Raw genomic sequence first — 25,275 nt, forward strand, 5'->3', positions numbered from 1 at the left:
TTATATAAAATGATTTGAAATCCCTGAAACAAGTAAAAAAGAATAATTAAAAAGAATAGTTGAAAATAACAATTATATTAAGCAACAATAAACCTGAAATGAAATGATAGTGAAATAACCTACAAGTAAAAATATAATAATTGAATAAATAAAAATTAAAGGAATGCAAAAAGAAAATAATAAAAAATAAAAAGTGTAGAGATTCCAAGTCACGTTAGTTCACGACGTTTCGATTGTTGGTATCTACAATCGTCTTCGGGTGATGACTGGCACTTTCACAATGGAGAAGGAAATCCACAATGAATTGCCATTCTTAGAACTAGTGAAATTCATCACGAAACATTGTCAATCACCTTCAAACAAACGTTTTACTGTATTGTCGCAACTCAGTACTCGCTTTGCTCATCGCTGTTTCAACCAACCCTCTTTCATCCAAATGATGAAAGAACTCATTCAACACTGAACGAAATATTTGAAATGATGAAAACGAAAAAATTACGCTAAGGGTAGTTAATAAAATAGTTGAGAAAAATACAAAGAATCACCAAAAAATTTACATTATACTGCTACCCAGAAGGAACGATGAGAAGGAGATGTGCTGCATTCTTGAAATGATCTGGAACCGTTTCTGAAGAGTGATTAATGAATACTGAACAAATGTCTCCTTACTTTATGTTGATCTTGACCTTTCTCAATATTTATAAAGATTCATATACTGAGGTAGCAACTTTCCTCTGGTCACCTTACTAAGGTAAAATGCTTAATACGCATTCGTGCAACTTTGCGTATTTGGAGATGATACATTCTTACGAAACTACAGCTGCATGAACAGGTGTTTGAGTTTGTTGAATAAGTAGAAAAGATCCTAGTTCTCGTTCACCATTGAAAGGTCGACATGAACAATGCTTGTAAAATGCTATTCATGTAGCTAATGTTTGCTAAATTATTAAATCTGATTTTTTTCGCAAGATTTTCAGGACAACTGTCTACTGATCAATTAGGGAGAACATGTTTCACTGAATCTGCCATTTCTCAAACTGCATTCGATCCTTCCAAGTGATGAAGGGTTTAGTAGGGGGATTGACCCGGCTCTTACTCCATGAAGTATTTTAGTAGCTTGATTTTTTCAAATAAAAATATAGGCAGCCACTTTCTGACTGGCTAACTGTCATCAATGTATTTTCCTATTCATAAATGTATGTAAAATTTTGAGTTTGATCAACTATGCTATGAACGTAGTGATTTTGCGGCGGGATCCTGTACTATTAGACATAATTGAATCTTCATTGCATTACCTTGTTTTCTTTTCCATTGACGTGAACAGCGAAAACTTCACTCACAACTTTGAATATGTTATTGTCTAACTTCTATATTGATACTTCATTTCACGGATTTGATGAGGATATTATGAAGAGTCGTAAAATATCAAGTATTCCTGTCTTCAACATAAATGTAACTTGGAAATAACATCAGAAAATTGGAATGAGTGGTACTCATTATTAGTGCCATATGAAAATGATTTCAAAAGTGTAATATAAACAGAATTTATAACATTATCTGCCGTTGACTATACGAGTACATTCATTAGGTGGACTGAAAATTTATTAGGCTAACAAATGGATGATGCTACTAGTTTTAGGTACATATGATTTTCAGTTAACCCTGACCTTCGAAAGACAGTTGTTGGACTAATAGTTTATGAAATGAACCATTCCGATTGAAACAACTTATTTTTTTGTTTTATTATTAGTCAGTGGGCTATGCATGAAGACTGGCAGTGAACAAATCTAAAGAAATGAACTTTAAACGTTCAAGCCAGTCTCGAATATATACACAGTAGGTTGAATGAACTGATGCCTGCATTCCATTTGTAAAAAGGGCATTTTTGTGGAATAAACTCCTGAGGACGGTTTTCCAAATGGATTTAATTTCTAGCGATTCAAATCAAATATGAATCGTAGTTTTTCCCTCAAAACAAACCAAAAAAGTCCATAACAATATCTAACAGAGCATTAACTCGCAATGAATGAATAACAATTATCCGAGCTACTTTACTTCTGAACGTCAGTGAATAGAAATCCGTTTTGCTTTGATTTCATTGGCACAATGCGAGCGGAAAACATAAAATTTCAATCGCAAATATAGTTCTAAATCTATAGGTGAACCTTAGCGTTTTGTACCGAAAATATTTGCTTTTGTTTCCTAATCCAAAGAAATGAACTTTAAACGTTCAAACCAGTTTCGTATATACCTACACAGTAGGTTGAATGGACTGACCTATCAGAAAACAACTACTCCCCTGGCTAATACCACGAAGAGCGTTGGATTATATCCGACAGGCAACAGTGCACGAATCTTTACAGAAAATTTCCAGCATATGCTGGACCTAAAGTCAATGATATTCCATAATTGAAAATCGGAATTCTTTTGGAGTAATTCATTCCTCTTCCTAAGTTGGAGCGAACAATAAAATGTCACTCCATCTAGTGGACGAGGTACTAACCAACTGCATATTCGAAATGTGCCCGATTCCTCTGAATGAGGATATGCAGTTTCGGAATTTTTTAAAACAAATTACGATTTTTAATTGGCAAATTCAAATAATTTTCCTTATATCAGGAAGGACTTAACCTCTTTTAATGTACTGACGTGTTTTATTGTATTGACATGTTTCAATTGTTTGAATGTAACATTCGTTTCGACACGGCCATCGTCACTAACAGTAAGTTGACCCTTTGCGATAATTTTGTATTGTACTATCATCATACAAATTGTGACGTAATCCATCTTGATTTCATGCAGGTTGAAGCCTGGCTCCCTTCCCCTGTCAACTGGTGTATACAAATTGTGATAAATCAAAAACAGTAGTTAATAAAGATAATTGCGTGAAAGTGAGCGAGACACAAGTGGAACCACCTATTGGTGTGACACCCAAGTCAGATTGCCAAATTTTCATGTCGGTGTTGGTGGTTTGACCAATGAACTGACAACTGCATTAGTAGAAATTCAGAAAGCTTTCCTGGAATGTCATCGTAAAAATAATCCACATGTCTCTCGAAATGATACGAAATCAAGAAAGGTTAATGCAGTCAAGCTATTGGTAAGAAATTCCATGAAAATCAAATGATGAAGATGAGTACTATTCTGATCATTTCCAATTTGATTTCAATTGAAAAGCCAGACAGCTGAAACAGCTACTAGATTTTTCAGCTGTCGACACATTTGTTCGGCCAGAGAGAACCATAATTCCATCTTTCAGTTCAGGACATAGACTGGCAAGCATACTACTTCCATTCCATTTTTGAGGCAGCATATCACGCCAGGGTCACCAATGTTATCCTTTCAGAAGGATTGATCAACTCGAGCCAATAAATGAAATTTTAAAAAGGACGTTTTTTTTTTAAATTTTTCAATCTTCAACTGACAAATTTTGTACAAAAAACAAATGAATACAAAATAAACATACAGAATGATGAATAATGAATAAATATCCACACACATAATTTATCAAAAAAAAATCAATAATAACAAAAACGCCCTTCCTCTCTAAAAAATTTCGACGATTTCTACTGCTCCCACTTTTTCACATCTTCTTCATTAATATTTTCGAAATGAATAAGTACAACCTATACAGGGTCCTGCAACAACTGTCATGCTAGATATCTCGAAAACCGTCATTATTTTTGAAGTGAAGATATGCATAAAGTTCTTTTATTTTCTATGTAGAAACCGAAAAAACGATCAGTTGGGATCCTCCCAGAAAAAAATTGAACACCCTGTGTGACCGCCAATATTTTTGTTTTGTCGAGCTCGAGTGATAAGGTAATATTTTAGAAATTTAGATTCCTATCTGTTTCCTAAATAAAGATATGAAACACCGCGCCACTGTTGCAGGACCCTGTATAATCCAATTACTGGGTTCGCAATATTTCACAAATCAACAATTTGTTTTGTTTGAATATAGTTAATATTTGCTGGCGATGAACTGAATACGCACTGAAATTCACCCGTAAATATCCCGCAGCAAAGTATGATAATTATTGGCTACACACTTTGAATCCCGATTCGGTGTTTACTCATAAACCGCAATGTGCTTTGGACAATGGAACCGATCCTCTTTGTTGGCGATCGTGATTGATGTCAAGGTATTGCTATGAGTAACCAATTTGGTACACATTAAGGTAAACTGCCTGAAGATACAGAACCAACAATGAGCATTGTGAATCTTCTATTTTGCATAATTGTTCATTGTCACTATTGCAGTTTTGAAAGTAAACGCATTCAGATTCACCTTGGCCTAGTACGATTGTGTTGATAATAAAATATAATCCCTTTTCAGTAGGTGCAAGTTTCAAATATCGAAAACGTAAGCAAATTTCATTCCTCGAACATGAAATTTCAATTCTTTTCAATACAAAAACGCAGAAAGGCCTGAAACATTTTTTATTATTTATTTCTTTGAAATGTTGGCTCGGTTCTCTGTATAGTCCGAATTCTTTATGGACTAAATGGTCAATACTAAAATCGATGGTGACTATACATGAGAAACGAGATATCACCAAGTTCAATGAACTACAGGCTTTTTTGAAACGGAAGAGTAAGAGTTATAAGCCGAAAAAGTCTGCTGTTTTATCTCCTAAAGATGTTATCAGATTCCTAAAGGACGCTCCTAATGATATTCATTTATTGCATAAGGTAATTTTTTTCTTATTTTCCTTTTTGTGTGTATTTATTTCCTTTTTTTTGTTATAGGTTGTTTTGATTATGGGTTATTTTGGAGAATGCAGAAGTCAGGAACTTTTGAATATGAAGATATCGGATATAGAGGACCGGGATTCCGTTATGGTAGTGAACGTACCGGAAAGTAAAACTGGTGTATCGAAGAAATTTACAGTTGTGGATGAAAAAGAGTTCTCCGCTTTGCCTTTATTAAGACTATATATGTCTTTGCGTCCTAAAGGTATTGAACGATTTTTTTCGAGCTTCCGACAAAATAAATGTACATCTCAGCCAATTGGAAAAAACATGTTTGGGAAAATCCCCAGCAAAATCGCAATGTATTTAGGATTGCCAAACTCATCTTCCTATACGGGACATTGCCTTCGTCGCACTTCTGCTACTGCTCTAGCCAATGCAGGAGCAACTATGACTAACTTAAAAAGACACGGAGGTTGGAAAAGTTCCACGGTGGCGGAGGGGTATTTGGAGGATAGTATCGAATTGAGAAATAAAACGGCGCGTATGTTGTCTACTTTGTCATCAGAAGAGGCAGGTACCTCGACTGTAGTGAACAAAAGCTCCAGCCATACAAAAGAAGAAATTGTTTCCAGTGGCGGAAGTAATTTTCAGGGAACATTTCAAAATTGTACATTTATTATTTGTAATGACGTGAATAAATAAAATATGGTTCAGTTTTCATTTCTATTTATTTTTACTTGTGAAAGGTAGAGGGAATTATGAAATCTATAATGTCCCAAGGGAGTTATGACCCTCTTTATTGATAGCGTAACTATGACGATATAAGCTTATAATATCCCGGTCAGAAATAAACGACATATATGTCATTGGTTACAAACCAGAAATATTTTCGTTAGATCAATTAATGATTGTTGGAGTGTTACGTCAGTTACGCGATATTCCGTGGATGCAGGTACGATACTCGTGAGTGAGAGTGCAAGTTCATACCGTATCAATCCAAACAGAGGAATGGTTACCGTGACCTTTATACAAATCCATTGAAGGTATGGATATGAGTCATTCTTTCGCACCTTCTTAACTTTTAATCATTTGATTAACATCAAACAAAGAGATATTAAATCTACTTCAAGTGGATAAAAAAATGTGAAGGTTATGAATATTTCTATGTCGAGGGTATCACGAACGACGACTGATTTGATTATGTAATGATAATGATAAATAAAGTACCACATTTTGAATCATTCACACAAGCACAGAACGTTTTTTGATAGATCCAATTAGCTTGATTTTAGATCGCAATATCCGCAAATGTGAGAATCGAGGACGTTTATGTTGTAATTCCAACAAAATTATTCTGAATGCAACTTGAACAGTGTTGATTCAGTTTTTTGCGAAAAAGTCACAAAACTTGCCTTTGAATGTTTTCGTTAATGATGAGTCTTTCAATACTTCAGAATCTACAACATTTTTGGGAACTTGGGTCGATCACAATCTCAACTGGAAGGAACATAAATATTGAGCATACGTGTGAAAGAATAAACAAAATTATGAATTTCACTAGTTCGGACTTCCATTGTCTACTGAATAAAATGATTTGAAATCCCTGAAACAAGTAAAAAAGAATAATTAAAAAAGAATAGTTGAAAATAACAATTATATTAAGCAACAATAAACCTGAAATGAAATGATAGTGAAATAACCTACAAGTAAAAATATAATAATTGAATAAATAAAAATTAAAGGAATGCAAAAAGAAAATAATAAAAAATAAAAAGTGTAGAGATTCCAAGTCACGTTAGTTCACGACGTTTCGATTTTTGGTATCTACAATCGTCTTCGGGTGATGACTGGACTGATTCCTCCGAGAGATGACTATTTTATAGGTCGTTGAAATACTTTCACTTTCTCCGCTTCACTGATTCCGTGAGAGATGACCGATTTGGCGGGAGTTGGTCATTTTCCGTTTGATGATGGGTTTCCATATGTTTCGTATATCTACGCTGGCCTGGCTGAATACGTTGTTGGACAACATGTATGCGGCTTCCTTAAATTTTCTCCTGAACCAATGTTCCTCTCTGTGCAAGATCTCAGCTTGGAACCACTCGATGTTGTGTTGATGGGTCCAAACATGGTCTGCTATTCCTGATTTGCTGGTTTCTCCTCGCTGTGTGTGCTTCTTGTGCTCGGCAATGCGAACATTCAATGGCCTCTTAGTTTCACCAATATAGGATTTTCCGCACTCACAGGGTATCCGGTAAATGCAATTCTTGGAATCGCAGTCCGCGTTTGGGGGCCTGGTTTTCGTGAGGCTGCTACGGATAGTGTTACCGGATCTGAAACAGGTTCTAATGTTGTACTTGGAACCAATTCTTCTTATCCTCTCCGATAATCCTCTGATGTAGGGAAGTGCAAGCACTGGTTGTGACGGCTTCTCTTCCTTGCAAGGCTCCTGCTGTCTTTTAGCCAAAGTCTTTTCTACCATCGCTTTGGAGTATCCATTCCGCTGAAGATCATTTTTGATGATGTCTAGTTCCTTCTCGAGACCTTCCTTTGTATCACAGAGCCCAAAAGCACGGTCTAATAGAGTCTTGATGATTCCTCTTTTTGTCGATTGATGGTGGTTGGATGCGTGGTTCAGATACTGTCCCGTATGAGTGGGTTTTCGGTATACAGATGTTTCCCACTTAGTGTCGGTCCTCTTCACCAAAAAGTCTAAGAATGGCAGTTCATTGTGGATTTCCTTCTCCATTGTGAAAGTGGTGGAAGGTCTCACGCTGTTGATGTGTTTCAGGAAAGCGTCTAGTTCAGTATTCCCATGGTTCCATATTATGAAGGTGTCGTCAACATATCTCAACCAGACTCGAGGTTTCTTGTGGGCTTCTTCAATGGCCAGAGTTTCAAACCACTCCATATATATGTTGGCTATGACTGGTGAAAGTGGCGATCCCATTGGTAGTCCCTCATCTTGTGTAAAGAATTTGTCCTTCAGTTGGAAAAACAGATTCGTACACAGCATCCTAGTAATTCCATAATTACTTCTATAGGTAGATTCGTTCTCTCTTTCCTTGTAATGGTTGTATTAAGGGAAACTGTGGCCCCCCAAACGCGGACTGCGATTCCAAGAATTGCATTTACCGGATACCGTGTGAGTGCGGAAAATCCTATATTGGTGAAACTAAGAGGCCATTGAATGTTCGCATTGCCGAGCACAAGAAGCACACACAGCGAGGAGAAACCAGCAAATCAGGAATAGCAGACCATGTTTGGACCCATCAACACAACATCGAGTGGTCCCAAGCTGAGATCTTGCACAGAGAGGAACATTGGTTCAGGAGAAAATTTAAGGAAGCCGCATACATGTTGTCCAACAACGTATTCAGCCAGGCCAGCGTAGATATACGAAACATATGGAAACCCATCATCAAACGGAAAATGACCAACTCTCGCCAAATCGGTCATCTCTCACGGAATCAGTGAAGCGGAAAATGGAATGTAGAGAAAGTGAAAGTATTTCAACGACCTATAAAATAGTCATCTCTCGGAGGAATCAGTCCAGTCATCACCCGAAGACGATTGTAGATACCAACAATCGAAACGTCGTAAACTAACGTGACTTGGAATCTCTACACTTTTTTATTTTTTATTATTTTCTTTTTGCATTCCTTTAATTTTTATTTATTCAATTATTATATTTTTACTTGTAGGTTATTTCACTATCATTTCATTTCAGGTTTATTGTTGCTTAATATAATTGTTATTTTCAACTATTCTTTTTTAATTATTCTTTTTTACTTGTTTCAGGGATTTCAAATCATTTTATATAGTAGACAATGGAAGACCGTACTAGTGAAATTCATCACGAAACATTGTCAATCACCTTCAAACAAACAAAATTATGCTATGCTGCAACTTGAAAGAAATCTAAATAGAAAGTCCTTAATTGACATATATTATGCTTTGATCAACTCTATTTTATACAACTCTATCTTATACAATATAACTTTATGGGGAAGAACGATATCACTCGAATTTTTGTTTTACAAGTAATACGTTTGATTTTTGACTTGAAGTGGAATGAATTCTTCAGGTTAATTATGATAAAAAGTGGTATATTAACATTCTGAGCTATTTATACATACACAATCGTCTTATATATGAAAAGAAAAATGAAAGTAGCATCGAAACAGCTTCGCAATTGTACAGTTTTCCCCCAAGAAGAGGTGAATGAATGAGGCTCGAACAACATAAAACTAATTTATATAAAAAAATCCCTCATATGCTAGATCAAAGTTTTTCAATTGCCTACCTTTTTATGTCAAAACATAGACAGATTTTAACGAATTTGGGAAAAAAGTAATATCATTTCCTGTTCAAAACAGTTTTCATTCAGTCTCAAAATATTCAGAAAAAAAGTGGTAAGTGTTATAATTTCGAATTAATTTAGTTATTATGTACGAGTATAGCTCATGTTTGAAATGTATTTCAATATTGTATATGTACTATATTTATTTCCATTGCATACATGTATATTTCTATAACTTTTACTGACCATTCTTATATCACTTTCGTGATCTATAGTTAATGAATAATTTCAATTGGATTGAATTGATTGATTGATCGATTGGATTGAAAAGTAGTCCGCACATTATGGAGAAGAATTTGATGCAATCGAACAATTTTGACTCCGACTTACATGTCCCAAATACTTCGACTCCATAATACTGTTGTAAATCACGCCCTGAATAAAATCACGCCGACCGCCACTGATAGCTAAAAGCGCGCGAATGTTCGATGTTCGCTACCGTTCTGGATGGGACGAGGATAATGCTACCGGCTTCAATGGAATTCCGAGGAATTTTCTATCGCTTTCGATTGCCAAATATAAACGCTACCACGTGATCGCAGACAGTGTAGTCTAATAAGGCGATAGACATTCGAATAATAGTTGAAGTGATTCGTTTTATTGACAGTGAAATGAAGTTGAGTTTGATTATTGTTCAGTGTAGTTAATTATAGGCGAAGCCCCGGAGAAAAATGTCACAATAGAAAAATGAATATATCTAATTAGATTCAAAGTGTCTTCTCTCCTAATATTCCCACACAGTAAAAAAAAATATAGGACATGCCTGACGAATGATAACTACTTTTCTGGTTGATGCTACAATGGATATTGAATTATATCTGTGCAATTATATTGCAGTATTATCTGGTCAATTTAGACATCCGATGGTACAAAAATTCGCCCCCACCTCAAAGTTGATAGAATTGTTCAAAACACCGCCATGAATGGAATCTTAAAAATCCTCGATTCCTGGAAAAAAATAACCCTTGGTCAAAGGTCACAAAAACGGGGTTTTTTCGCGTTTTTTCAGCAAAATTGATTCTGACATAAATTGTAGATCAGATAATCATCATCTATGGACATTTTTTCAACATTTTCACTACTTAGAGCCACCGTTTCTGGGATATAATGATTCATTTCTGGGAAAGAAAGTTTTGGGCTCTCTATTACTCCGTCTTGTTACAAAAAAAATGTAGGGATCTTCCAAAGAAAGAAAGAAAGCAATCAAATTCAAAAAAACTCTATACATAGACATGTAGATCATACAGATAATCAACTTCCAGACACAAACTGGAAGAAAAAGCCCTCCTGAAACAACTACTTTCATATAAACATTGGATAACACGAAATGAAAATTCTTTCGGAACTAATAATTTTATATAAACACTGAATTATACAAAAACAATTTTTTCTACTCAGTTTGTATTTCAAATATTCGTTATGGAATTGAATCAGATATCATTCACAGGATTTTTACACATTATACTGAATGAAACACTTTCATCCCCACTAGTAGTCATCGATGTTTCGCCGAAAGACATTTGGCGACATCAATTTGAAATGCAATTACCGAAAAGTTTATATACTTTTGCAAAGTGTCAAATCATGTACTATTTTTATTCAAAATAACTGGCTGTGATTCGAGATCTGCATTTTTCAGGAATTGTATAACAACATTTTTGAAACCTTTCCAAACCTGTTGTATAAAACAGTTCAATGTGCTGAAGTTTTCAAAAACATAATTCAACTCCACAAGAAGTTATTACCACTGAAATTCGCTTCCTACTCTCTATGTATGAAGCTCCTATAAAAACTACGTGCTTAGAGATTCGATATTCATGTTCCGTTAAAAATACAAGTGCAATCAGCTTGTTTTTTCTTCAACCTCAGCGAATGCTCATCGACATCTTTTACGGGTTTATTACCAAGTTCAAGTGTGGTTTGGTTATCAGCTAGACGCAAAAGACTGGAGTTGGAAGTTGATCGACAATACTTCAGAACTTACTCCCACCTACGCCGGAAAAACTGCTCAACTCAATTTCCTGCAACTGTAAAAAGGGGTGTAGTACCAAATGTGGTTGCAAAAAAGTTGGAATGTTTTTTATTCAGCATATACTAATTGTCAAAGCCGATCGTGCTCCAATGTTGAATCACCAACAGTTGAGAATTTGTTTTGCACCTAGGATGACGAAGAAGAACAAGGAGAAAAAGGAGAACAGGAAGAAATTGAAGTAGGAGTATTAGAGAATTATGGCTGATGAATAAATTTTCCTATTTCTTTTTTTTTCTCACCGTTTCTATCATTTTCAACACTTGCCGATATCTTGTATCATTCTATAGTTTTGAATTGAACAGTGTAACAATATATATCACCAAATACCTACAGTACCTTTAAAGTTGCGTGGAATCGTGTGCATATTAAGACATAGATACTGTGGCTCTTAGAAAATGAAGTATTGGAACATTTTTTATAGATAATCATCTCATCTACAATTTTTGTTTGAGCCACCTATATTTGTGACCTCTGAACCCGACTGATTTTTTTCAGGTATCGGATCGATGAGTATTTTTTAGATTTCATTAATTATAGGGTTGATTTTTTTTGTTCACATTATATATGTTTATGGGTAGTTTTCTTGAGATATTTCCTTTACTTCAACGGTTTTGAACAATGCCACCAATTTTGAGCTGTGTGTGAATTTTTCTACCTTCACTCCCTTTTTTTTGCCTAATTTGACCGGATAAGTAGCAGGACCTCTGAAGTTATGGAAATGATTCTAGTGATCATCTAAAGACCGATTGAGTATTAGGTTATGTTAGGTTAGATCCAAAGTGAAACGGTCTATAACGATAATACTTTCTCTGGATATTCAAACATCACAAATTCATGTAGAGAAAGTTTTCATTAGATTTATATTGATCAAGTTATTTTTGTAGAAATATAATAATTTTCAACACTCACCGACTATGGAGAACAGCTTCCGCCAAGTTTTTAGATTACGGCTTTTCTACCTGCAAAGGAAAATATTATGAAAATATTATGAAATTTGTTATTAGCTATCAGATATTTCAGAAAAAATTACTACGTGATATCAGTTAGTTCATCGACTTGAAGACATTCAAACCAATATTAGGATAACTACTTGAGTAGAATTGCTATTTCATGAATATCTACTAGTAATAGAAGCGGGGATTTCGGGATTTATCAAAGCGTGGCAGATTAATATACAGGGGGATACCTTGTACCCGGTTGAGTACCTCCACCAAATATGAGCTCCATAAATAAGGCCGCCCGTGAAGGATAAAGGATCAGATTAGTAAAAAAAAATGAACATCAGAAATTCTCGAGCGCGTCAGATTAAGGTAGGGTGAGTTAATTACATGCTGAAAAGTGTATATTCCAGTAATCTGACAATTTGAGAGTGACGTAAAGGAAGGGGAGGACAGCAAAGTTGTAAAAAAATAACGTCATTTCGACATTCTCGAGCGTAGCTGTTTTTTTTCTATTTTGAAAGAAATAACTCAAGGATAACGAAAAATATATAATCTGACGATTTCCGCAAGCCGAAATAACAAAAATTCATCGATAAAGTTTGATGCGTGCAGCTGTGTGATACCTATATTTCTCTCTCCGAGTTTCTATTTCCCTATTCTCTATTCACTTTTTCTCTATCTATTACTCTCTCACTCCGTCCCCACTCTGAATTCTGTTGCCATGACGTCATCACAGCTGACCACAGAGACTTGGTCGTGATGAAGATGAAGATGATGATTGATTAATAAATTAATTGATGGATGTAGCCGTTACTACGTGGTAAGAAATCATAATGAAGAAGAGAGAAATTAAACTTTCTATTGTAACTTTATTTGTAACTAACCTTACTGCAGTTTCGTCCTATAAGTACATTTTCAAACTATTATATTGTATAAGATTGAAAATGTCCTTATATATTGTATAAGTTTGAAAATGTCCTTATAGGACGCAACTGCAGTAACGTTAGTTACAAATAAAAGTGGTAAAAACATAGAAAGTTTCATTTCTCTTTTATTCATTAATTAATCAATTGATCATGAAAAATTAAATTTTTCTGAGCATTTTTTAAAAATTATTTTCTTATAAATACAAGTATTTTACTTAAAAAACATACACTTATTTATTTACATGCTATTTCCTGAGCTTTTCAATCAATTCAGTTCAATGGATTGGAAAAATTTAGAAAAATATTGTTTTTGTCAGATTAAGCGAATCCCTCTAGATAATCGTCAGATTATGAGACAAGCACGTCTAAAATGTAAAGATGAAACATATATCATGATCTGACGCGCTTGAGTATTTCAAAATGGCGACTTTTTTTTGCACATTACAATAATGGCTGCGAGTTTGCGTCAGATCGAAATCGTCAGATTATTGAATGAGAGCTTTTTTTCGTTGCACTTAACACCCCCTTAGAAAATCTGACGTGCTCGATCAATTTTTTTTCTTTTCACTTTTAACCCTTACGTACAACCACCCACATCATGCAAACGATCAGATTAACATACCAACATTAATAAAAATACGTAGGACATTGATGCTATCAATATCTGACGCGCTCAAGTATGTCCATGCAACAGTATTTTTTTACATATTTAAAAATCTATAGCCGCTTTCCCCACCGATGGAAAGGTATATATTATATAACATTGTTTTCTTCTCATCATCTAAGCTTTGCAACCTAATATGTCCCAATGACGCTCGAGTAAATCCCCATTTTGCATCGTGGGGTCCCCTGCTATAGGCGTTCATTTCAATTTTCTGTTCAACTTCATTATGAAGCTAGAACTTTTTGAAAGTTATGATTTTTGATTCGGTTGATTCGCAACACGTGTAGGTAGCTAAAATTTGCTATGTAGGTGCTTCTTAGATCTAAGGTGCGCATTAAGGAAGGATTTTCAAATACTCCAACTGAGGCGCCCGCCGTGGGGGTAAAAGGGACACGCCTACATATGAAAATTACCTTTTCATCACCGTATCGTTATTTTTTTGAGGGCTGTAATTTTGTATGCAGATTCGTTTTGAGTTGTAGATGTGCAATAAAAAAAATCATCTGAAGGAACAATTTGTTCAGGCCCGTCTCAACTCCCTAGCCTGAGATTAATGGACTGACACCTATCAGGAAATAACTACTTCCCTGGGTAATACACTGACTCATGACATGAATTCGTGATTTTATAAAAGAATTGAGTGATTTATCTTATATTGTTATCCAAATTTAGTGCTGAAGAGCCGATAAGGCAAGTGTCTTGCAATGAAACCAGTGAGGATGACAGTGTTTCATGTGAGTGAAATTCAGCCCTTTCATTTAGTATACTGTGTAGGAATCCTGTGAATGATATCTGATTCAATTCCATAACGAATGTTTGGAATACAAATTGAATAGTATGTATTTCAGCTCCGTTACGCTAGCAACGCAAAGTACGGATATCGCATTCAAAAAATGCCAAACTTAGGTACTTTTTGGGTGCTTTTTAGGTAATGAAGTCAAAAATTAGGTGCTCTGTAACTTATACCGCAACTCAATGCTCAAAGTTGCGTTGCTATCAGTATGTGACGCTAGCAACGCAATAAAAATAATAATAAAATAATGAATGTTAAGAGAACACTATTAGATGCTAATTGGATGCTAAACAGTGAGGATCGTAAAATTTTCTAATTAAAAAACAAAAGCTTTCAATTTCGCTAAACAACAGATGTAAGAATCAGGTCTCTCGAAAACGAGGACGAATGTTCTATCAGGTATAAACTAAGCGTGGTAATAAAGTGCTAATTAGGTGCTTGCAAGAAAGTTAGATGAAAACGACTGCGAATAAGTGAAAAAAAATTCGAGGTACCTGATTTGAAAAAAAAAATTAACAATATGCAATAAAGTCCTGAGATACTCGTAAACTAAGATGAATAATAGTAAACCTAGATTCCATAATACTTATGGGCATTATGAAAAACCACTTTGACTGATGGACTGAGTTCTTACAGTACCTACGATCCTCGATAAGTAAGGGTATGAAAATAAGGTGCCAATTTGGTGCTCATTAGATATTTATAGTAAATCTAGATTCCATAATTCATATGGGGCTTATGGACCCGACAACCACCATGGACCCGATAACCACCAATAAAAAAATAATTTTGAAATATGTTTTTTCCCTTAACCAGCTATCGCACCCCTACGAACAATAACCCTCAGAAATCGAAACTTTTGCGAGCTAAGAACTAACGAGGTCTTACCTTTTAACGTGTAATTCCTAACACAGGTTGGACGATAGCAAGTAAAATTTGAGCGTTCAGCCTGGGACTTGAAACATCGGTTAAGTGGTTAACCGAAAACACATTTTAAACATTTTTTTTAATGGTGGTTATCGTGTCCATGGTGCTTATCGAATCCATAAGCCCCATATGAATTATGGAATCTAGATTTACTATAAATATCTAATGAGCACCTAATTAGCACTTTATTCTCATGCCCTTACTTATCGAGGAACGTACTGTAATAACTCAGTCCATCAGTCATAGTGGTTTCCGTAATGCCTATGGGGCATTATGGAAAACCACAATGCCCCATAGGCATTATGGAATCTAGGTTCACTATTTTTATCTAGTGAGCACTCAATCAGCACTTTATTTTGATTGTCTATGTATTAGTTTACGAGTATCTCAAGACTAAATTGCATATTGTTAATTTTTTTTCTCAAATCAGGTATCTCGAATTTCTTTTTTCACTTATTCGCGGTCTTTTTCATCTTAATTTCTTGCAAGCACCTAATTAGCACTTTATTACCACGCTTAGTTCATACCTGATAGAACAGTCGTCCTTGTTTTCGAGAGACCTGATTCTTAGATATGTTGTTTAGCAAAATTGGAAGCTTTTGTTTATTAATTAGAACATTTTGCGATCCTCACGGTTTAGCACTCAATTACCACCTAATAGTATTCCCTTAACATTCATCATTTTATTATTATTTTCTTTGCGTTGCTAGCATCACATAATGGTAACAACGCAACTTTGAGTGTTGAGTTGCGATGTAAGTTACAGAGCACCCAATTTCTGACTTCGGTACCAAAAAAGCACCTAAAAAGTACCTAATTTTGGCGTTTTCTTAATGCGATTTCCGTACTTTGCATTGCTGGCGTAACAGAGCTATGTATTTCGTGTAATTCAATATTTATAGGGATGTAGCGATTCCGAAAGGGCTTTTTTTCCAGTTTGTGTCTGAAAGTTACTTCTTTGCATAATTTGCACAAACCTTTTTATCCAATAATTAATCTCTTTCAAAAATATGTCCCTTTCAATTGAAGAAATTATGTTTTCATATCCACAAATCATGAAAAAATTTCACATACCGACAATCCAACGAATGAACATGACAGTATTCCATTGTTTAGGAAAACAAATCAATAATTGCAGAAAGAAAACGAATATATACATTATATTGTTTTTTTTGTTACGAGTGAGCTTTTTCGAATCAATATTCAGTTACAAATTGATGCATGTCCAGAGTAAATGAACAAATAATCATGGAATCATTCGAAAACAATTGATTTCGATGTATTTCCCAGAGCTTCGAAAATAGCAAGAAAAATCACATTGTTTGTTTTTGACAACTGAAATGAAAACATGTTCACTTCAAAAAAGTAATAGTAACAAATAGTCAATTGAATGGGAGAATTTCAAATTTTCCCAATAAATTATTAGAGATAAAATAACCGATGAATGAAATATAAAGATGAGCAGCAAAAACATTTGAAACTATACCGATTGGCACAAAAAATCACTGCAGAGTTTTTGTCTGACAGTTTCACTTGAATACTGTTAATTTTTTGAAATTGATTTCTTTCTTCCGTTCTTTGAAAGATTTCCACATTTTTTGTATGAAGATGGAGAAGTAAAAAACCACAGCCTTTCTTTCCCAAAAATTGATCTCTCCTAAAAGTACATCATTCCAATTTAGTTCAATTTGGACTTTCACAAATCAAATTACTAACATGGAAGAGTATGGAATCAATGGATTTCACTCGTACATATTTTTCTATGTTCAACATTGATCACATTGAGACGATAACAGGTGGCCGACAATGGATATCTTTCGAATACTTTCACCATCAGGCTGGTGTTCCCCAGGGATCCATATTGTCTCCAACCCTCTTTTTATTGTATATCAACATTTTATTGGAAAAAAAACAAGAATCCAGAATATTGCTTTGATGACGACAGTACACTTGTCTCGTCATTCCATTTGGATTCCAGGACATCAGCTACGGAGGCACATCTTCACCGGCAGCAGGAGATTGCATATCTCAATGAGGGTCTAGAAGTGATTTCGAATTGGGATGAAAGTTACCAGGCTCAATTCAATGCCGCAAAAACCCAGGCATCAGTTTTCTCCAAGAAAATAAATGTCTCCGAACCGGATATAATAATGTCAGGTCAAAAAATTCCGCTTTCTGCTTCGATAAGTTTGTTGGGGGTTAAAATGGACACCAATATGTCTTGGCACAAACGTTTCACTGGAATTGCAAAGGTGTTACGTTTCAATTTAGCACTAGATCAAACTGCTCTTATGTGACCTTTCAAAACACTACCTTACCTTTTAAGATCTTTATTCAAAGGATATTAACAATGTAATTAAGTTACAAGTAGATTTTATTCATTTAACATCATAGTAATGGGAATCTTCCGTTCCATAGAAAACCATACCTGAAATGTATAAGAATAAATGTATGCTCCCTGACTAACTGCTTTGACCAGTACTTACGCATTCTCCTATTGCCAATCGACGTTGGAGATCCGAAATTCCTCGCTAGGTTGAAATAGTTGTTATTGTTTGTTTCTCAGTTTTCTTCACCTATCATTTTTTTTGCCGTTGTCTGCCTTATTCCCTATATCTTTCCAAGAATATTTCTTGCATAGATCGTTATTCATTACTTCCAGAAGGATTACTGACATATTAGAGCCATATCGCCTGAAAAACAATATTAGTTAGCTCTGGTTTCTGAATAATGTTTGATATTTTCGGTAAATATTCTGCATAATATGAATGCTCTAATATTTGTACTGAAAGGGAAGGTTATGGCGACTTACCTTATATGTTTCTATTCCATCGCATGAATAAGGATTGGTAAATAGTTGAAAATAGGTTGGAACAATATATTTTGTAAATATTCGTAAACAAGGTTAAGAGACAGCTGTTGGTTGACATCTGCCGATCTTTCGTAGTATCGTTCCGTCGACTTACACCGAACTAGTTCTACAGTTGTTCACGGGTGGAGGATTTATCGGTTACTAAAGTTGTCAAGGGTTGTTTTAGGGTTGCATTGCTTTGAGAAGGAGTTTTGATGGGTCATGGACTTGTTGATGATGTATCAAGTGGCTGTGGAGGAATTGTTAGATTTATGATGTTGTGCACAGCGCCCCTTGGTGCTTGTAGTGTAGATTGGATGCACTGTGGCAACAACTGGTTAGCTGTCAGATGTGGCAGTCGCTTAGTATTTGGAAGTTAACCTTCGGTGAGCTTGGTTCGGAGTTCAAAGGGTACCATCAGACTGATTGTAGGATATATTTGGTTGTATTTGTGCCATCCTTCACGGGGATTATTTCTACAAGTCAGGATTGTATAGTGGAAGACTGATTGGTCATTTTGGTGTGGATATTTGCAGTCTGAAACTTAAGCTCTTTTGAGGATTTGTGGTGGTTACCGAACTCGTGCCAGGTGGGAGGATTTCCGAAATTAGATTCATAAGAAACAGAAGGCCCTCAGTCACTCATCAAGTCCCAGTAGGACTTCCGTGCAGAGCACCGCACACGAAGAAACGTATAGAAAACCCCTTGGCCAGGGGTGATCCATCTCCGCCGTACTACAGGATGATCCATCTCAGCAGTACTACAGGGTGATCCACTTCCGCCATACTACAGGGTAGCCTAACACCATATACCGGGTGGCCCAAAAGGAGCACGCAAGTTATAATTGATTTATTTGAAAATTTGTGCAATACTGAGATATTTAAATAATTGTTCGCCCTTATGCTTATTGATACCTGATTGATATAGATATTTGTGAAACGGAAATTGAGGTATATTCTTCCTTTCACGATTGCTGATTGACACCGATGCGCCTACGCCTGAGCTCACGCGACGCAAACGAGTTTGTCTTACCATCCGATACTAGTATTTACGATTTCACCTACTCAATTTTCGTGGTAGTTTTACTCGACGTATTGTAGTTTTTTTTGAGCGTCGTTACTACCGTAATTTATGGCTGATTGAATTCGTGGTTACATACACCGCGCTCTTGTATTGTCATTTGAACATCGCGTAGTAGTGTGAATATTGCATTGTCGTCTTAGAAGCGTTGTTGGTTAATCCATGTAAGTTAGGATTACTGAATAAATCATATTGGGGATTTTTATCTTTTATTTCCAATATTAATTGGTAAGTTATTGATATTGTGAGTTACTTAGGGTATCTGGAGGATTAAATTTACCTGGCGCCCATTAAGATCTATTTGAAATTTGCTAAGTTGTTTAACCCACTCCCGTCTCCACTGTTTAGCTTAGCCGCGGATACCCATCTGTCTTATTTGTTACCGACAGATGATTTAGTCCCCTCTTGTGGTTTGTGAGGTGACAAAGGCTGCTTCTTAAAAGTTTGGAACATGTTCAGAACCAGACCTGTCAAGAAAAGGGTGGAGGCCAATTTCAGCATCTGTTACATTAATTCACCCGTAGATAGCACTAAGTTAGGTATTTGTAACTTTTCTCATTTCGTTGTAACCACCAAAAAAAAAAGAAGGTTTTAGTCAGGATCCTTTTTCACGAGCTTTTCAATTAGCCCATACACGACATAGGTTTGTATTTGAAAAAAAAAGTTGTGGAGGGTTGCAGCTACAGGGTTGAAAAAAAAATTCATTTTATTGCCGAAAAATTTGAAATTGAACACATAGTTCAGTTTTTTTTTCGGTGTCAACCATATCGACTGCTGTGGTCATCAACGATTCCGTGAACTTTCTTTGAAAACAGTAAATTACTTGCTATGTGCTACTTGCTTCAATTGTTCATTGCTCTCGTACTACTGGATCAAGAATGGTTTGTAGCAACTGTACATAGAATTAATTCTCTTAACTGAAAAAAATATCCAAAACGTTGTTTTCTTTAGAGGCTTTGTGCAATGAATAAACCGCTGATAATGCAGCCTAACAATGAGTAAAAGTAGAATAGAATAAACTTCAATTAAAACAAGAACAAAACATCATTTTTAAAAAATTATGCAAATGAAATGGAATGCTTCGACACTTGAACCAAATACGTCAAAAACAAGTTGGCCTCTATGGAAATTTTTCAGAAATTCATATGGAATCTAAAGGTGAGAGGATATGAGGCGGCTATGGAATTCAAAATTTTGAAAAAGAATTGTCTACGCTGAATGATGAAAAGGTACATGGAGTGAAAGTGAAAGTTGGAAGTCTCCACGAAACGCTCTACGAAACACTGAGATGCATATTTGAAGACACCAATTGAGTAGCCCACCTTTCATAGTTTGACCGCATTTCAAGGTAGGTAAAGTGAATCTGAAAGTTATTTAGTGTATCAAAAACCTGAATAAATCACCTTAGGTATCACATCACGTACTAATTCATCCGAACCACAATTACAAAGGGAATTGGTAGTACGCGCTGTATAGCCCAAATGTGAACAAGTAAATCATAGTGTTTTACTCCTGGATATGTAATAGTGATACTACATATAAAGTACAAAGTGCAAAGAGCTACAAGTTACAAGAGATGTATTGCAATCTTCAGGCTCCAAAGGTTCTTATACAAATGAGATTATTTCGAAATCATTATTTTTTCAATTTATATTCACAGTCTCTTTTTCAGTATATACTCTGGAATTCATTATACTTGCGTCTACAAATTTTTGTGTTATGCTTTGTGTAAAGGACTAGCAGCAGGATGGCATGCGTGAGTGTTGTTACAAGAGAGTTAGACACTACTATCACAAGATCAGTTCATTTTGCACAAATTGATTACCATTTACGTTATGGAATCTGCATAATTTCGTTTCAATATAGTATTCTCTCTACAAAAAAGATCCATCAGATATTTATGCATGGCTGGCTACAGGGATTCATGCCACCCATTATTTGTGAAGCAAAAAATTCTGACCTTAGTATGTCTTTTCATTTCAGAAACAGTGTGTCTTATGCAGGAAAATATAAAAATCAATTTAATACCACCTCAACTTAAAGTACACGTCAGTCTTACTTCATTTCCTTTCCAATACCTACTCTGGCCCTTACACAAAATTCTATTAGTTTCAATAGCATATATAATGAAAAGAAATTCAAAAAGTAAGTGAAAGAATTCCTTGTTGGGAGGATATATTATAGTGTGGACGAATTCTACCAAGGCTCTATAGAGTAATTGGCATGTAGCTTTGTGTAAACAAGTTATTGAAATCAACACGAAATGGCTAACAATATTCATTACATAGCATTATATCCTTACATGTATTTACTCAACATTCATATATTCATGGACTTATATTTGTATCTGTTCAGCTGGGCTTAATATTGTTTTGCCCATATATCCTGATCTTGTCTCTGAACATTAATTTATAGTTCATATTTGTTGATTGTTAATTTCGCTTTTCACAATAAGATTTTCAGATCTTGGGTAATAAAACATATTTTGATTCAATTTGATTTGATTTTGATCATCTTGTACAACTGAAATAGTGATCTTGTGACTATGTTAAGATCTTTACTCTGATATAGATTTATGATCACACAGTTACTTCTTTAGTCTGTTTATTTTTATGCATTTCAATTGAATATGCCAATTTTTGTTTTGCGCACTTAAAAAAGGAAAATTCTAATGTATCATTATCTTCAAATCTCAGAATCATATTCCGTGAGAATGATCACTGGTTTCATTCCAGATCAGTATAATAAAAATTGAAAGTTCAAGGAGGACCCATAAAACACATAAAACCTGAGTATCTTCGTAACCCAAATGAAACATTCCCAAATGCACCGCAGAAAAAATATCGCTTCCTACATAACTCTTCCACGAGCTTATCCTATAAGAAATAGTCTCCATTTGAATTTAAGGGAGAGATTTGTAGGCACACAACCGTATAATTCACCATTAGGAGTACGACCAATGGTTTCAATCAGTCGCGTTGCATCGTTATTCGCCAAGGGATAAAGCACAACTTTGTATTTTATTTGTTCTCAATTCTTTGGATAGATTTTGTTACTGACAACATCGAAAGTTCCGAATTTCGAAAATATTAATGAAACAGCAAATTAGTTTATTCGATGAATGATACACTGAACAAAATGAAAAATTTTAGTATTTTCAATCATTCTTCATAGATACTTCTTTTGCTACTTTACGGACTCGCTTATACTAATATGTGGTATGAGTCTTGCGAGCGATCCTTGAAGCATTCTCTGCCACAATGACTGATACCAGGGTGGTACCAAAGTACCCGGGCTGTCCTAGAGATGGAGTTAGTTATTGAAAAAATATCACTCAGTTGGAATGTGCACAATCTAAAGCGTGATTCACGGTCGATGGTAGGTTAGACGTTTCTGGAAAACGCAAAGCATGATTTTTCTGAAAATTTCACCTCTCACATTTCCTCACCTGTTCTATCGATCTAAAATATCAGTATGGTCCAAATCATAGCCCTAATTGAAATTGAGTACATCAGTACTCTCAACTCATGAAAAGTTGATATTTTGGTGATAGTTTAGACAAACTCGAAATATTCAAATAACACCAAGAAATCGACTCCATATCATACAGGGCGTGCTAAAATTACTATTATATCCATTGTGCATAAAAGTAATCGGAAGTTCATTTTTTCAAATGAAACCTCCTGTATATTACTCGATAAATTGAAAGATGATGAAATATGCTTCGAAATGATATATATGTCCCTGAACCTAAATCGTCAAGTTTTCTTGATAAAGTCATTTTTGTGGAAAAATAGTTGTTCACGTTTTACCTACAAGTATTGAAAGTGGCATTTTATTTTGTGAGTGGGGATTATTGCAAAACGAGCGTCAGCAAGTGGAGCAAACTCACGAGCAAAATGAAATCACTTAACAAATGTATCATACAATTATTTTTGTATAACGTTACTGCTGATAATAAAAAAAATTATAGGGTCCATGGGATTTGAACAAACGATCTTTGGATAACAAGGCATATGTTTCAACTACATACGCCAACTCACGTTATTTCAAGGAGGATTATTGGTTAGTCATGAAGGACTTTCTACAGTTGGACTGAATACTACATCGTCATCGTCAGTAACTTCACAGAGATTTAATATTACCAATAGCACGAACTGCATGTGTGAACTTTTCTAAATGATTTTTTGGTAGGTGTTCTGATTGAAGTATTTCTATCAAAGAGATTTTTTTGGTGACTTTTATAAGTAATTGATCAATGGTTATTGACGGTGTTTCGAAAAATCGCCAAAAATGAATGCAAATATTGATTATCCAAACGAAGTTCTTATGAAATTATTTATTATACAGGGACAGTGTGATCGAATCATCGCCAGAACTTGTAGAAAACTCAACCAAATGTATTCTGAATTAACACCAATGAACGAGAGGAAGTTTGTAAGATTACAAAATATTTCCTTAACTATGGCTCCATGTTGAAAGCGCCTTCAACATTACCAAAACCTGTTACTTCAAATGAGGACAATACTGTTAACCTTTTGGCATATTTTTATGCATATCCAGAAGCCAGGGGTGTTTTGAAAGAGAGGGTATACAGTACTTCAGTGCCTACCAAAGAAGAATTGCCACGGCGAATAGTGCGGAGTATTGAAGATATGGATCCCCAGGAAATTGAAAAAGCAACCACAAGTCGCGTACAAAAAAACATTTTAAAGTGTTTAGATTGTAATGTACAACATTACATCATTTATTGTGAAAATGTGATATTTTGTTTACAATTTTGTTATTTTGAATCATCCTATTCTGTTACTACTACTTTCACATGTTTTAGCCCAAAAATCTTACTTTATATCTAGAAATGACTGATTTTTGGTACAGTTGTTCCCAGGAAACTTTGAGCCATAGTGTAGGAAATTATTTTGTAACCTTACAAACTTCCTCTCGTTCATTGGTGTTAATTCAGAATACATTTGGCTGAATTTTTTACACGTTTTGACAATGATTTGATCACTTTGTTCATGTGTATAATAAATAATTTCATAAAAACTTCGTTTGAATAAACTTGACGATTTAGGTATAGGAAGATGTATATCATCTTGAATCATTTTCCACCATCTTTCAATTTATCGAGTAATATACAGGGGGTTTCATTTAAAAAAATGAACTTTTGACTACTTTTATGCACAATGGAAATAATAGTAATTTCAGCACGCCCTGTATGATATGGAGTCGATTTCTTGGTGTTATTTGAATATTTCGAGTTTGTCCAAACCATCATCAAAATATCAACTCTTCATGAATTGAGAGTACTGATGTACTCAATTTCAATTAAGGCTATGTTTTGGACCATATTTAGCACAATTTTTTTCATCTCGAAAACAGATAGGTATAGGACATTATCAACAAAAAAGTGTTGAAATGCCAGAGCGATTCCAAAAATGTAATAATATACGGGGTGTTTCATTTAAAAAAATAAAGTCGCTAGGACTTTTTGATGGAAGTGGCAACGCCGCAATGCTGAAAATATTTCAGATCGATAAAACAAGTAAGGAAATTTGAGAAGTGAAAGTTTCAGAAAAATCAAGCTTTGCGTTTTCCAGAAACGTCTAACCTACCATCGACCGTGAGTCATAAAGCATGTATAAAGCATATATTTCAAGTTTGAACATGCTGCGTTGTTTAGTATTCGTTTGGCAGCCATCAATAGTGAACGTTTTCGGTTAATTTGTGGACAAAATTCGTAATACTTGTAACAGTTGAATGTTACATCATTCAAACGAGCCAACTATCTAGTGATCAAGAGTAAAACTTGACATTTGGATTCGTTCTATAAATCAATAATGATGATTTCGTACACACAAGAGCTTCTTGCGGAGGATAGCGGAGTCATCAACCAAATCTACAACGTGTTAGGAATCACACTTCTGAGAGTTGTCGTTCGTATGGGGGCGATAGCTGAATAACGGAAAAACAGATTTTTTTTATACATTTCAACAGAAC

At 35.0% G+C, this 25,275-nt stretch overlaps 1 protein-coding gene and 1 long non-coding RNA gene across 5 annotated transcripts in view; one reads left to right on the forward strand and one right to left on the reverse strand.

Moving 5' to 3' along the window:
- The window catches only part of LOC111507244 (Ig-like and fibronectin type-III domain-containing protein 2), a 507,957-nt gene that overhangs the window by 365,049 nt on the left and 117,633 nt on the right, over window positions 1-25,275 (reverse strand). For all 4 annotated transcript variants that reach the window (XM_074178771.1, XM_074178772.1, XM_074178769.1 and 1 more), the window contains exon 2: window positions 12,003-12,052. The gene's annotated coding sequence lies outside the window, so the exon portion shown is untranslated. The remainder of the gene's footprint in view (window positions 1-12,002; window positions 12,053-25,275) is intronic.
- LOC141483860 (uncharacterized) lies at window positions 4,488-5,415 on the forward strand. Its single transcript, XR_012466330.1, has 2 exons — window positions 4,488-4,695; window positions 4,753-5,415. It is a non-coding gene; the product is annotated as an uncharacterized lncRNA (long non-coding RNA).

Source organism: Leptinotarsa decemlineata, unplaced genomic scaffold, assembly GCF_025532065.1.
Source record: "Leptinotarsa decemlineata unplaced genomic scaffold, Ldec_3_MD MMD2_tig00004307_RagTag_RagTag, whole genome shotgun sequence".
Classification (NCBI taxonomy): domain Eukaryota; kingdom Metazoa; phylum Arthropoda; class Insecta; order Coleoptera; family Chrysomelidae; genus Leptinotarsa; species Leptinotarsa decemlineata.